General features: G+C 43.8%; 1 long non-coding RNA gene and 1 pseudogene across 2 annotated transcripts in view; both read right to left on the reverse strand.

Moving 5' to 3' along the window:
• Positions 1-12,222, reverse strand: part of LOC147572978 (uncharacterized) — a 131,356-nt gene that overhangs the window by 94,846 nt on the left and 24,288 nt on the right. The gene's annotated exons all lie outside the window — the stretch shown is intronic.
• On the reverse strand, positions 4,488-5,341 carry LOC112859880 (small ribosomal subunit protein uS5 pseudogene; annotated as a pseudogene).

Consider the following 12,222-nt stretch of genomic DNA (forward strand, 5'->3'; position numbering starts at 1 on the left):
CCTCTTGCTGTCAGCCACACAAAAGGCGGTTGCCTCCCTGTCGTCGTGCTCTAGACCTCTTAGGAGCTGGGATAGAGAGCCAAGACACCGGCAAAAGGAGCGGGCATGTCTCTGTGCTTGGCAGTTATGTCACCCACCTATTTCAAGTAGTGTCATCTATCTAAAGCCAAGGGAGTGGGGCGTGTGGTATTACCACCTTCCCAGGAGCGATATTTGTATTTCCTTTGCTTCTACTAAGCGACTAAACCTCATTTAGTCACTGAAATCAAAAGTGTTCACGGGTTACATCCGCCTCCCCTTGAGGCAGACTGGCCACAAAGATTTCTGAACGAGCTCCAAAATCACGCACGGAATCACATGGTCTGTCTTTCCATCAGGGCTGTCTCATTAGGTCACATCAATGGACATCCAGCTCAGAATCTATATATATTAATCACCCTTAACTTCATGAGTCACTCCATAGTTGAGTCTAGGCTTTGGATCTGTGCTAGCATTTCTTCCTGGCAAGACATCTTTTCATCCATCCACTTATTCAAAAAAGCTTCAACTTCATACTGAGTGAAATAGAAATCTAAGCCTCATCTTATTTGTTCTAACTTATTATTTTGCAGTATTTATATTTAAAAGACAGGCAGAGTGCAGAAATAGTTCTAGTTTTCAGGGGTCTGGTGGGCAATCCAAGCAATCCTACTCATATCCGTGGGGATTTTGTAGACTTGAATCATGATGGTTCCTTTGGCTTTTCCATCTAGTTCTAATCTGCTCTATATTCTTCCCTGAAAGCTTGATACTTAACTGGCAGAAAATCATTCCAGGACTAGTGTTTCAGGGGATCAAAGAAACCCAGATCTGCTAATGTCTCCTTTCAGTCACCCTTCCTAATCCCCTCTGCCTTCTGGTCGTTTCCCATTTCTTTATCTAGGTCAAAGGGACTCCAGGCATCTGCTCTATGCGTAAATGTTAATGGCATTGAACGGACCATGGGAATCCAATTATGATGCTCTAAGATAGCACTATACAAACACATACCAATATAATCAGAGATCAAACTCTAGCAACATACCTTGTATGACTTGACACCATGTAAATTTATTGATACTTATTTTGTGGTCCAGACTATTGTCTGTCATGGCAAATGTCCTATGTTCACTTGAAAAGAATGTGCACAACAAAGAATATTAAAACAAATCATAAAAAAATTTTAGTTCTGTCCCAAAGAAGACAGAAAAAAAGAGGGAGAAGGAAGTAAAGAACAGATAGGAAAAACAGAAAGAAAAAATGGTGACATGATGGGTTTAAACTAGTTACCAATGATCACATTAAATGTAAATGGTATAAATATGATTAAAAGACAAAGATTATTAGATTTGGGTTTGCGGGAGCCAGATCCAACTGTAAATTGCCTACAAGAGACTCACTTTAAGTAAAAAAGGCATAAATAAAAAGGAAAAGTGACATAACATGGTAAAATCAAGAGAAAGTTGATCAGAAGAAAGCTACCATCGCTAGGGGCACCTGGGTGGCTTGCTTGGTTAAGCATCTGATTTTGGCTCAGGTCATGATCTCATGTTTTGTGGGTTCGAGCCCCACATCAGGCTCTGTGCTGACAGTTCGGAGCCTGGAGCCTGCTTCAGATTCTGTCTCCCTCTCTCTCTGCCTCTCCCCCACTCTTGTTCTGTCTCTCTCAAAAATAAATATAATAGGGGGCACCTGGGTGGCTCAGTCAGGTAAATGTCTCACTCTTGTTCAGGTCACAATCTCACGGTCCGTGAGTTGAAGCCCTGTGTCAGGCTCTGTGCTGACAGCTCAGAGCCTGGACCCTGCTTCAGATTCTGTGTCTCCCTCTCTCTCTAACCCTTCCCAGCTCATTCTCTCTCTCTTTCTCTCTCTCTCTCTCTCTCAAAAATTAAAAAAAAACATTAAGAATAAATATAATAAACATTAACAAAATAAACACAGAAAGTTAATATAGCTATATTTACCTATGTAGTAAATTTCGAGCAAAAAATATTATCGTGGATAAAGAAACGTATTGCATAGTGATACATGAGGTCAATTCATTGAGAAGACACAGGGCAAATATTTTTGCCCTTAATAGTACACCTTCAAAGTACATGATTACAAAAGCTGACCTAATTGCAAGGAGAAATATACAAATCCACAAGTATAGGCAGATAGTTCAATTCCCTTCTCTCCATAATTGATGGAACAAACAACTAAGAACAGTAAGGATATAGAAAATGTGAACAGTACGGTCAAACATCTCGACCTAATGAACATTTACAGAGGGCTTCACCCAATAACAGCAGAATACACATTCTTTTTAAGTGCACACAATACAGTCAACAAAATAGACCATATTATGGGCCACAAAGCAGGTCTTAATAAATTTAGAAGGAGTCAAGTGATACAAACCGTGTTCTCTGACCACAGTGCGATTAAGTTAGAAATCCACAGCTAAAAGAACTTCAAAAAATTCCCCAAATATTTGGAAACTAACCACACCATTCTAAATTACTTAGGACCCCAAAAAAATAAACGAACAAATAAAATCAAAACGAAACAACAAAAGGAAAGAAAAGGGAAAAAAAAAAAGGAAATCAAAGCATTATTGAAGTGAATGAGAATAAAAACACATATCAGAAGATATAAGATGATACAAAAAACGGTACTCACAGGGAACTTAATAGCATTAAACTTCTATTTTAGGAGAGGAGAAAGATCTGACATCAATACCCTTAACTTCTACCTTAAGAAACTGGAAAAAGAGGAGCGAATTAAACCTACGTTGCACACAAGAAAGGAAATAATACAGATCAAGGAGGAAATTGGTAAAGTAAAAACAAAAACAAGAACAAAAAAAACAGGAAAACAATGGAGAAAATAAACGAAACAATAAGATGGATCAATATAATTGATCAATATAATTGATAAACCTCTAGACAGACTCAGAGAGATACAAAGACAGAGAGAGAAAGAAAGAAGGAGGGAAGGAAGGATGAAGAGAGCAGAGGAAAGAAGAAAGAAGGGAAGAGAGAGAAGACAAATTATCCACGCCATGAATGAAAGAGGTAATATCATTCCAGATTCTACAGATAATAAAAGGGTAGGTCAATAGTTTCAGCAATGTGGGTAACAAGGGCCAATTCTCCCCAAGGTACTCAAGAATAGATAATCTGAAGAGTCCTGTATCTATTATAGACACGGAATTTGTAGGGGTGCCTGGGTGGCTCGGACGGTTGAGGTCTGACTTCGCCTCAGGTCATGACCTCATGGTTCGTGGGTTCGAGCCCCGCGTCGGGTTCTGCGCTGACAGCTCAGAGCCTGGAGCCCGCTTTGGATTCTGTGTCTCCCTCTCTCTGTCCCTCCCTTGCTCACGCTCTGTCTGTCTCTCTCTCTCTCTCAAAAATAAACAAAACATAAAAAAAAAAAGAAATGGAATTTGTAGTTTAAGTCCTCCCCGCAAAGAAAACTCCAGGCCCAGATTACTGCAGTGGAAATTCTACCAAACATTTAAGGAGGAAGTAATTCTAACGCAACACAAACTCCTCTAGAAAATTGAGGAGGAGGGATTACCTCCTGACTCATTCAATGAGGGTCGTATTATACTTACTTCAAAACAAGATACGGATATTGCCAGAAAGGAAACGTACCAATGTCCCTTATGAACACTGATGCAAAAATTCAAAGCCAAATTTTAGCAAATTAAATGTAAAAATAAAAATAAGACCTCAGGAGCAAGTGACGTTGATCTCAATAGTACGATTTTGGTTTAACATTAGCAAGGCAATCAAGATCAATTCACTGTATAATAAAGAAAAAAAAAAGAAAGTCATCTGAACATCTAAATAGGCAAAAAAGCATTAAAATACAGTATCTACTCTACATTTAAAATACACCTCTCAACAGGAATAGAAGGGAACTTCCTCAACCAAATAAAAACAGGTACCAAAAAACCCTGCAGATATCACCTTACTTGCTGGTAAAAGGCTAAAAACTTTGCTTCTAAGAGGAGGAACAGACAAAGGTAACTTCTCTCATCATCTCCACACCACATTGTGTTTTGGGTTGTAGCAGGTGCAATCGGGGAGAAAAAAAAAGAATTAAAATGCATCCAGATTGTAAAGAAAGAAGGTATAATAGTATTTATTCTCCGACCACATGATAGCCTATGTGGAAAATCCAATGGAATCTACAAAAGATGCTTCTAGATCTAAAAAGTGAAAAATTGCGGAATCTAAGGTCGATATACGACGATACATCATATTTCTATATGAGCAATCACAACACTGAAATGAAAGAAGCAATACCATTTAAAATAGCATCAAAGTACGAATTATTTAGGAAAAAGTAGGACAAAAAGTGGGCGAGGCTTGTGCATTGACAGCCACCAAATATTGCCCAGAGAATTTATTTTATTTTATTCTTTTACGTATTACTATCTTTTTTAAACAAGCTTTAATGCACTTTATTTTTCCGGTGCAAACCTATGGGATGGCCACAGCTGGAGCCTGGGTCCTCTGCATGGACACTCTGGTATGATTTCCCGATGGGGAGACTTGGTGAACAGTCTCTTTCTGAAGATCAGGGGTGAGAGAGCTGTAGGTCTTGGAAACAGTATCAAAGTGGCTTTGGTGAAGTTTCCCTGGGGGGGGCGGGCAGTACAGCCCCCCTGGCTGCGGTGCAGACATCGTCAATACCAGCCAACATCAGTAGCTTCTCAGGCACAGGGGTTCAGGCAATGCCAGTGCCTCCGGGGGCAGGGATGAGGCACACCAGGACAGAGCCACAGTGGCCGGTCACCTTGCACGGGACAGCATGGGGTCTTGCCAATCTTGATCCCCCAGTAGCCTCACCGCACGGGGAAGACAGAAAGCTTGGCCAGGATCACGGCCCCACGGATGGCAGTGGCTACCTCCTTGGAGCACTTAACACCCAGACCGACGTGCCCATTGTCATCTCCAATGGCAGCAAATGCCTTGAACCTGGTCAGCTGGCCAGCGCGGGTTTGGTTTTGCACAGGCATCATCTTCGAAACCTCGTCCTTGAGGGACACCCCCAGGAAAAAGTCGATGATCTCAGATTCCTTGATGGGCAGGGAGAAGAGATCGATCTCCTCCAGGGACTTGATATTCATGTCTTCGATCAGGCGGCCCAGCTTGGTGTTGGGCATCGACTCTTTGTCCTCGGCCTTGCCTCCGCGAGGTCCCAGGCCCTGGCCCCGGCCCCTGCCCCGACCCCAGCCACAGCCCCAGCCCAGGATGCCTCTACGGAAGCCTCCACGGAAGCCGCCGAGGCCTCCCAATCCAGGGTCCCCGGGCCCACTGGCATCATCTGCCATTTGCTGTTTTCTCAGAGAAGCACCAAGAGAATTTAAAAAAGAAATAGGTAAATGGAAAGTTATATCATAAAAAATCTAAAGCTATAAAGTTTTTAGAACGAAACGTAAGACAAAATATTTTTAATTTTGCACCCCATATCTTAGATAGGACCCTAAAAGCATGATCCGTTAAAAGAAAAGGAAATGGATAAATCGGAGTTCATACAAACTGAAACATTTTGCTCTTCAAAAGACACCAATGAAAGGGGCCCCTGGGTGGCCCAGTTGGTTCGGTTCAGGTCATGATCTCGCCGTCTGTGCATTCGAGCTCTGCCTCGGGCTCTGTGCTGTCAGCTCAGAGCCTGGAGCTCTGATTCTGTGTGCCTTACTTTCTCTCTGCACCTCCCTCCCTCTCTCTCTGCACCTCCCTCACTCTCTGCACCTCCCTTGATCTCACTCTGTCTCTTTCTCTCTCAAAAATAAATAAACATTAAGAAAAAAGTGAAAATAAAATCCACAAGCCATGAACTAGGAGAAAATATTTTTCTAACCAAATATGTAATATTTATATCATGTATATTTCTTTGTATATAAATATAAATTTATAGTGAATTAATATAATATATATTATATAATACATATATTATATATAGTGGATTATCATAATAAAATATATAATATATAACATAATATATAATAAATATATAATTAAATATAAACAAAATATATAAGTATATAGAATATATAATTATAATATATAATATCATTACATAGTATATAATATGTAATATAATATATAATATAATATAAACAGATATATATACGATAAACAGGAAATAGGCATAAATAGGAAAACGTGTTAAGTAGCATTAGCCATTCACAAAATATAAATTAAGCCATGAAGAGATGCTTATTACATTGGTGAACATAAAAAATACTGACAATGCCAATGCCAGTGGACATGCTCAGCCCCTGGAACTCGCATACCCTGCTTGCAGGCACCTGAAACAGAACAACTGCTTTGGAAAGCAGTTGGCAGTTTCTTTAAAAAAAAAAAAAAATTTTTTAACGTTTATTCATCTTTGAGAGACAGAGACAGAGCATGAGCGGAGAAGGGGCAGAGAGAGGGAGACACAGAATCCGAAACAGGCTCCAAGCTCTGAGCTGTCAGCCCAGAGCCCCACATGGGGCTTGAACCCACGAACCGTGAGATCACGACCTGAGCCGAAGTCGGACGCCCAACCAACTGAGCCACCCCGGCGCCCCAGTTTGGCAGTGTCTTTAAAAGTCAAACATCCACTTGCCATACGAGCCAGTCATTCCTCTCCCAAGTATTTCCCCCAAAGAAGTAAGAGCCCGTGTCCTTTCAAAGACGTCCATGTGGATATTCCGAGCAGCCTCATTTGTAAGAGTTCAACCCTGGAAACAACCCCAATGCGCACTCAGAGGTGAGCAGATACACAGAAGGTAGTATGTCCTTACAGTGAAGTACTAAGCAGCAATCAACAGGAATGAGCTACTGATAAAGGCACCGTCACGGATAAATCAAAATAATTGTACGGAGTGAATGACAGCAGATGAAACGCGGGTCAAGATCCCCCCAAATTAAAACATCACACCAATCAACTTGCATTCTCCACAGTCATTCCATGCTTGTGAAGCACTGACCACATTCCATTTGGAGCTAATGAGTGGGTTTTTAAAAATATGTCTATTTATTTGTGAGAGAGAGAGACAGACAGATAGACAGACAGAGCATGCGTCAGGGAGGGGCAGAGAGAGCGGGAGACACAGAAACCAAAGCGGGCTCCAGGCTCCAAGCTGTCCGCACAGAGCCTGACTCGGGGGCTTGAACTTTGCTTTTGCCCTTGAATTTGACGCAAGCAGACCTTGACCAGTCTGAGCCGGCTTACCCCTCTGCCCCTCTTACCCCCACTTTCCCGATTCTGACCCTTCCCCCATAGACATCGCCAGCGCCGGGTCCCCCACGATATTAGGCAGATAATTAGTTTTGTGTGTGTGTGTGTGTGTGTGTGTGTGTGATCCAAGTTTGTGCTGTCTATCAGGCTCTGCGAAATATATATGTTCACTGTCATGCCTATTTAACACAAAAGTCCCTATCTCTGGGGGTAATGTGCCATTTTATCAGTAGTTTTCCATCAAGGGCAGATCATAACATCCTAATATTCTCAGCGCTGTTCCTCGGTTCCCCAGGGAATCTCTTTCTCAGGTATTCATCTTTGCAGCAGTGCTCATTAATATGATAAGGCTCTCTGGTTTTAAACAGCTCTTCAGACCCAAACAGGCCATAATTGAATGGAAGATTTAATTGTTTCCCCCCTCCCCATCCTCCCACCCCCCCTCAGCAAACAATCAGGCCAGGAGAGCAAGGAGACCGAAGACAAAACGCCACCGCTCGACTCCGGAACGAAAGGCGTGTGTTTCCATTCACTCACGGGCAGAAATGTCACTTGGATTTCAGAAGGGCTGACTCGGGGCTCAGTTCGGAGGGGAGCACTATTGAATTCTCCCTTCTGGCGGGCAGACAGCTCAGCTGCGGGGCTCTTTCTCCCCCCCCCCCCCGTCACTCCTGTTGATTTGCCTTCAAGGTGGTCATTCAGAGGGAGAGAAAAGGCCACGGTTTGCCATTTCAGGCCCAAAGATTTAGCCGTGACCTCCATCTAGCTGCAGCTCTTAGCGGCACGGCTCAGCCCGGAGGCTCCAGCCCAGGGCGGCACGCCGTGCCTTCGTGTTGTCTTTTGTTCACCCCAAGTAAGATCATCTCCCCGACAGATAATAACTGCCTCCCCCCCAAAAAAACATCCCATGGCCGGGGGCCTGGGTGTGATGCATCAGTGGCTGCTCCTGAATCAGCAGCTTCCATATTCCACTACAGGTTCACGTGGTAAGTCATGGTTTTAAGCTTACTGACAGCGGTGTCCCCTGTCCTTTCTTATCTTCTGCCGGACTCTGCTCTGTCCCTCCGCAGGCACTCGACCTTCCAGCTCTCTGCATTCTACAGAATGCTGGAAAACTTCACAAAACCCAAGTTTTCAACTCTTGTTGTTGCTCTCAGAAAATGGGGGAGGGCATGGCTGGGGACTGTAGGGACCATGTTCGTTGCCATTTTGAAGGACCTAGAATCATAGATTGCTTGTACTCTGGTTTCAGGAGAGGCATGGCTATTGACCAGGGAGCAGAACGTAAGCTGAGACACGTTTCTAGCGACACTGGAGCCGTATCTCCCTATCTGGAGAGGAAAGGAAATCCCAGAACGTCGCAGGTGCCTCGGTCCGTGGTAGGCATCAAAACATGTCTTAAAGCCAAGCGATGCTGATTTTGGAAGGAGCCATGCCCAAATTCATGTCCACCGTGATCATTAAGGAAGATAAGACCCATTGTCCCTAGAAAGCCTGGTAGAGATTGTTAGAAGTTTATGCAAAATGTACACAAGGCTAAAAAGCCCATATCCGTTTCTTCATGGATGTATTACTTCTGTCCATGCAGGAAAGCAGGTACATTTCTGTAACTAATCACTGTTGATGTTTATAACTTTCCTCTTCACTACCATTCCACGCTCCCTCTGTCTTCAGTCAGATCCCAAACCGACCTCATGTGATGCTGTGAGCCTTTGTTCCTGAAGGGTCTGAATATTGAGTGGCCCTGCCCTTATTTGATTGGTATAGTTTTCTACTGAGCGTGAAACTGAGAAGTGGCTTCTCCAGAGAATCCCAAGGGTGAAGGATGACCTGGAATGTCACTTTTATGTAGCTGCAACCCTAAAAAAAAAATCAAGATCTGTCACTTCAGCGGACAGAAGAGCAGCCTTCGTTGTCCATTCATTCAATGGCATGAGGAGCCCCAAATGGCCAGGCGGTGGACTAAACTTGCTACTTAACGGAACCATAGCTGTGCACCTTGTGGGAAGCATTCCTCTGCTGGGAATTAAGCATCAAGTGTCAAGGATGGAAACAAATATCTGCAAGTTGATCATCTGGGGTGTTAATTCACAGACCCCTGCATTCAGGCTATGAGAGTAATGGCACCAGACATCGGTCGTTTCTTGAAAGTGTCTTTAACGTCAGGTTTTCAGAGTTCTCTCTCCCAACTGGAGGTATAATCAACTCTTCAGCAAGCCATTTCCCCATCTATCTGACCAACGGCTTCCGTGTAATGTGACACATGGTAAGACTCGTAAATTCCACGGGCGTGAATCCATGGGCACACTTATCTTGCCGTGAAATAGGTTCTTCCTTCGGCAGCAACGCTGTGTGGCACACAGTGACTGAGAATAAGGCATTGAACAAGTCCATGGGTTTTGGTACTGGCACAAGCATTGACAGAAGAGAAGGCACATGTGTAACTATCCTAGTGTGGACAAATCACCGCCTTCTTCCTACTGGAAGGAGATCAGTGCAGATGGTCTGTCACCAAGTGGCTATCTGGTCACCCGGGAGAAAGGCACCAAGGCAGGGCTCAACATTGGCCTTTGCCGTTGGAAGCTTAAGTCCTCAGACCATATTGGTGAGCCAATACACAGCCTTTGTCTGTGTCCTCACGGGCACTTTGTACATCTGACCGTCATCTGTAGAATGTGTCATCTTGCCCACGGGATTATCGAGAGCCTTCCCTGCAGTGCATGGCCTTTGCTTTGCATGCACATGCAACAAAAGTATGTTTCCACACTGTACTCACCCAATACCTTTTCCCCAGATGTTTTGTTGCCAGTCTTCCAATTCTATACCTTCTGATTCCTGACCAGCCGGCCAGACACTTCGCTACTGCACGTGAATCAGGGTGTATCCAAATTGCTGATCGCTCGGTCCAATCAAAGTGGACGGACAACTGCCCCAAGCTTTGCCGTTGCGGAAGATTGGCCTTTATCGGGTATCTTTCCAGAATATTCCTGATCAGAGCTGGCACACCACAGCCATTCATTTCACATTGGTGCCTGCACACTGTGCAGAGAAATCTGTGACCCGGATCCAGACATTTGTTTTGTTTTGTTTTGTTTTGTTTTCAGTAAACCAGTCATCTTGGAGGCCATAGATGTGGATCAAGGGAAAGTAGTCTCTGCAGCGGGAATCGATGACATAGGAATCTGGGCCTCCTGTTCACTCAACTACCTCCCTTTCGGACCTGCTTAACCCGGAGCTCTTTCATAACATTCTAACTTGATGGGAGATGGTTGCTGTGCATATCCTAAGGTGGTGGGCCAGTGAATAGCCAATTTATCGTTGGTAGAGTAACAGATGCTTTGGCCCTCTGCCTGGATCTCGACGCTCATCATTTCGGGACCTACCACTTTCTACTGTGGTCTCCAGTGATTCTCTACGGGAGTCTGAGCACACAGCAGGCCAGAGTGCAGAGCACTGGGAACAGCTAAATGACAAATGGGAGTTGGAGAGTCAGGACACCAGCTTCCTCATCCCTTAGGTTAGGATGTTCCAGAGAGGCTTGCCAGGGTCTCCAGTGGGATTAACCACTGTGAGTTGTGCCCAGTTCAAAACTCATGAATGTGCCCATATTCCCTTCCCTCTCTTCCCTGCCTCGTATTTCCACTTCTTGTCTTTACCACTGCTTCCTGGGATCACCTTGCAAACAAACCGTACGTATCCAAATCCCGTCTCCAGGTATGCTCTTGGGGGAACGCGGGCGACGGCAGATAGCTCAAATTGCACATAACTTGATGTCAGGTTCTCAGGTGCGAGAAACAACACATAGAATGGGAAGAGTTTCAGAGACAATCGAACCACTGAAGTAAGCTTGATTTTGTTATTCCAACCCCCATTTTCTCCACACCAACGCTGCTCAAAACCAAGATGAAAGGGAGGAAACAAACCAATCTGTAGATTTTCATCAAACTTACACCCCACCGGGACCCACACCGGTCACCCCAGAGTTATGCAGAATCATTTTGCTGTCTCACGGAACAACTTCACATGAGCACTTTGCCAAGAGGAAATCTTGGTTCTCTCCTTGAATATTTGCTACTCAATTTGCATTCTTGTTCAGAAAATGCCTTCTCCAGCCATCTATGGAGGGTCTCCAAACATTCCACTCCCTCATTTCTCCACGGGGCTGCCCATACCACGTTGGCAGACTCAGACCACAGGTTGGAAGTCTTTCATTAAACAAATGGATTAAAGGCAGAATTGATGCAAGTTTCAATTCTTGTAACTGTGAAATGGCTTTTATCTGATTAAATTTCATGCAGAAAACAATGATGAAACTGGGACAAACAGAACAAAACAAAACAAAAAGGCAACGGATGATGTTTCTGTTGGCACCGGAGAATGATCAAAAGCAGGCAGAAATTGGAATGGAGTCAACCCTTGAATGAAAGAAAATGCGCTGGGTGAGAGCTACGTTTATATAGTTTTTCCCCTGAGGACTACCCCAGTATACTCAATGTAGGTTGCCTAGAACTCAAACAAAAATATCCAGCCTTTCAGCCTAAAGTATCAGAGGGAAGGATTTGGGGGGTTCCAGAGTAGCTACAAATTTAGGGAGAGGAGAATGTTTAAAAAGAAGGATCTACAGAAAGAGGAGTGCCCCAATTTACATGTAAACTCCCCCCAAATCCTAATGTCATCTGAATTACGTACATGTGAGGGGGGAGTGGTGTTGCCAAGACCCTCAAGAGAAAGCAAAGGATGGAAAGCTGAAAAACTTGAGCAGAGGTTTCAGCTGTGACCTACCTGAGGAGCAGTGGAGTTCAGAGTTTGAACCCCACCAAGTTACAGAGGATTGGTAAACATCTCAGATTTCTGCTGATTTCTAAGGGCAATGCTTTAAACGACGATTTCCCAGAACTAAGGCTCCATCCAAAGACTAAAAGAAAAACTAAAAGTGACCCACACTAACAAAGGATAAAACAAAACATCCACAAGTTCAAGTAA

Source organism: Puma concolor, chromosome E3 (assembly GCF_028749965.1).
Source record: "Puma concolor isolate L17-30 chromosome E3, mPumCon1.1.hap2, whole genome shotgun sequence".
NCBI classification, from domain to species: domain Eukaryota; kingdom Metazoa; phylum Chordata; class Mammalia; order Carnivora; family Felidae; genus Puma; species Puma concolor.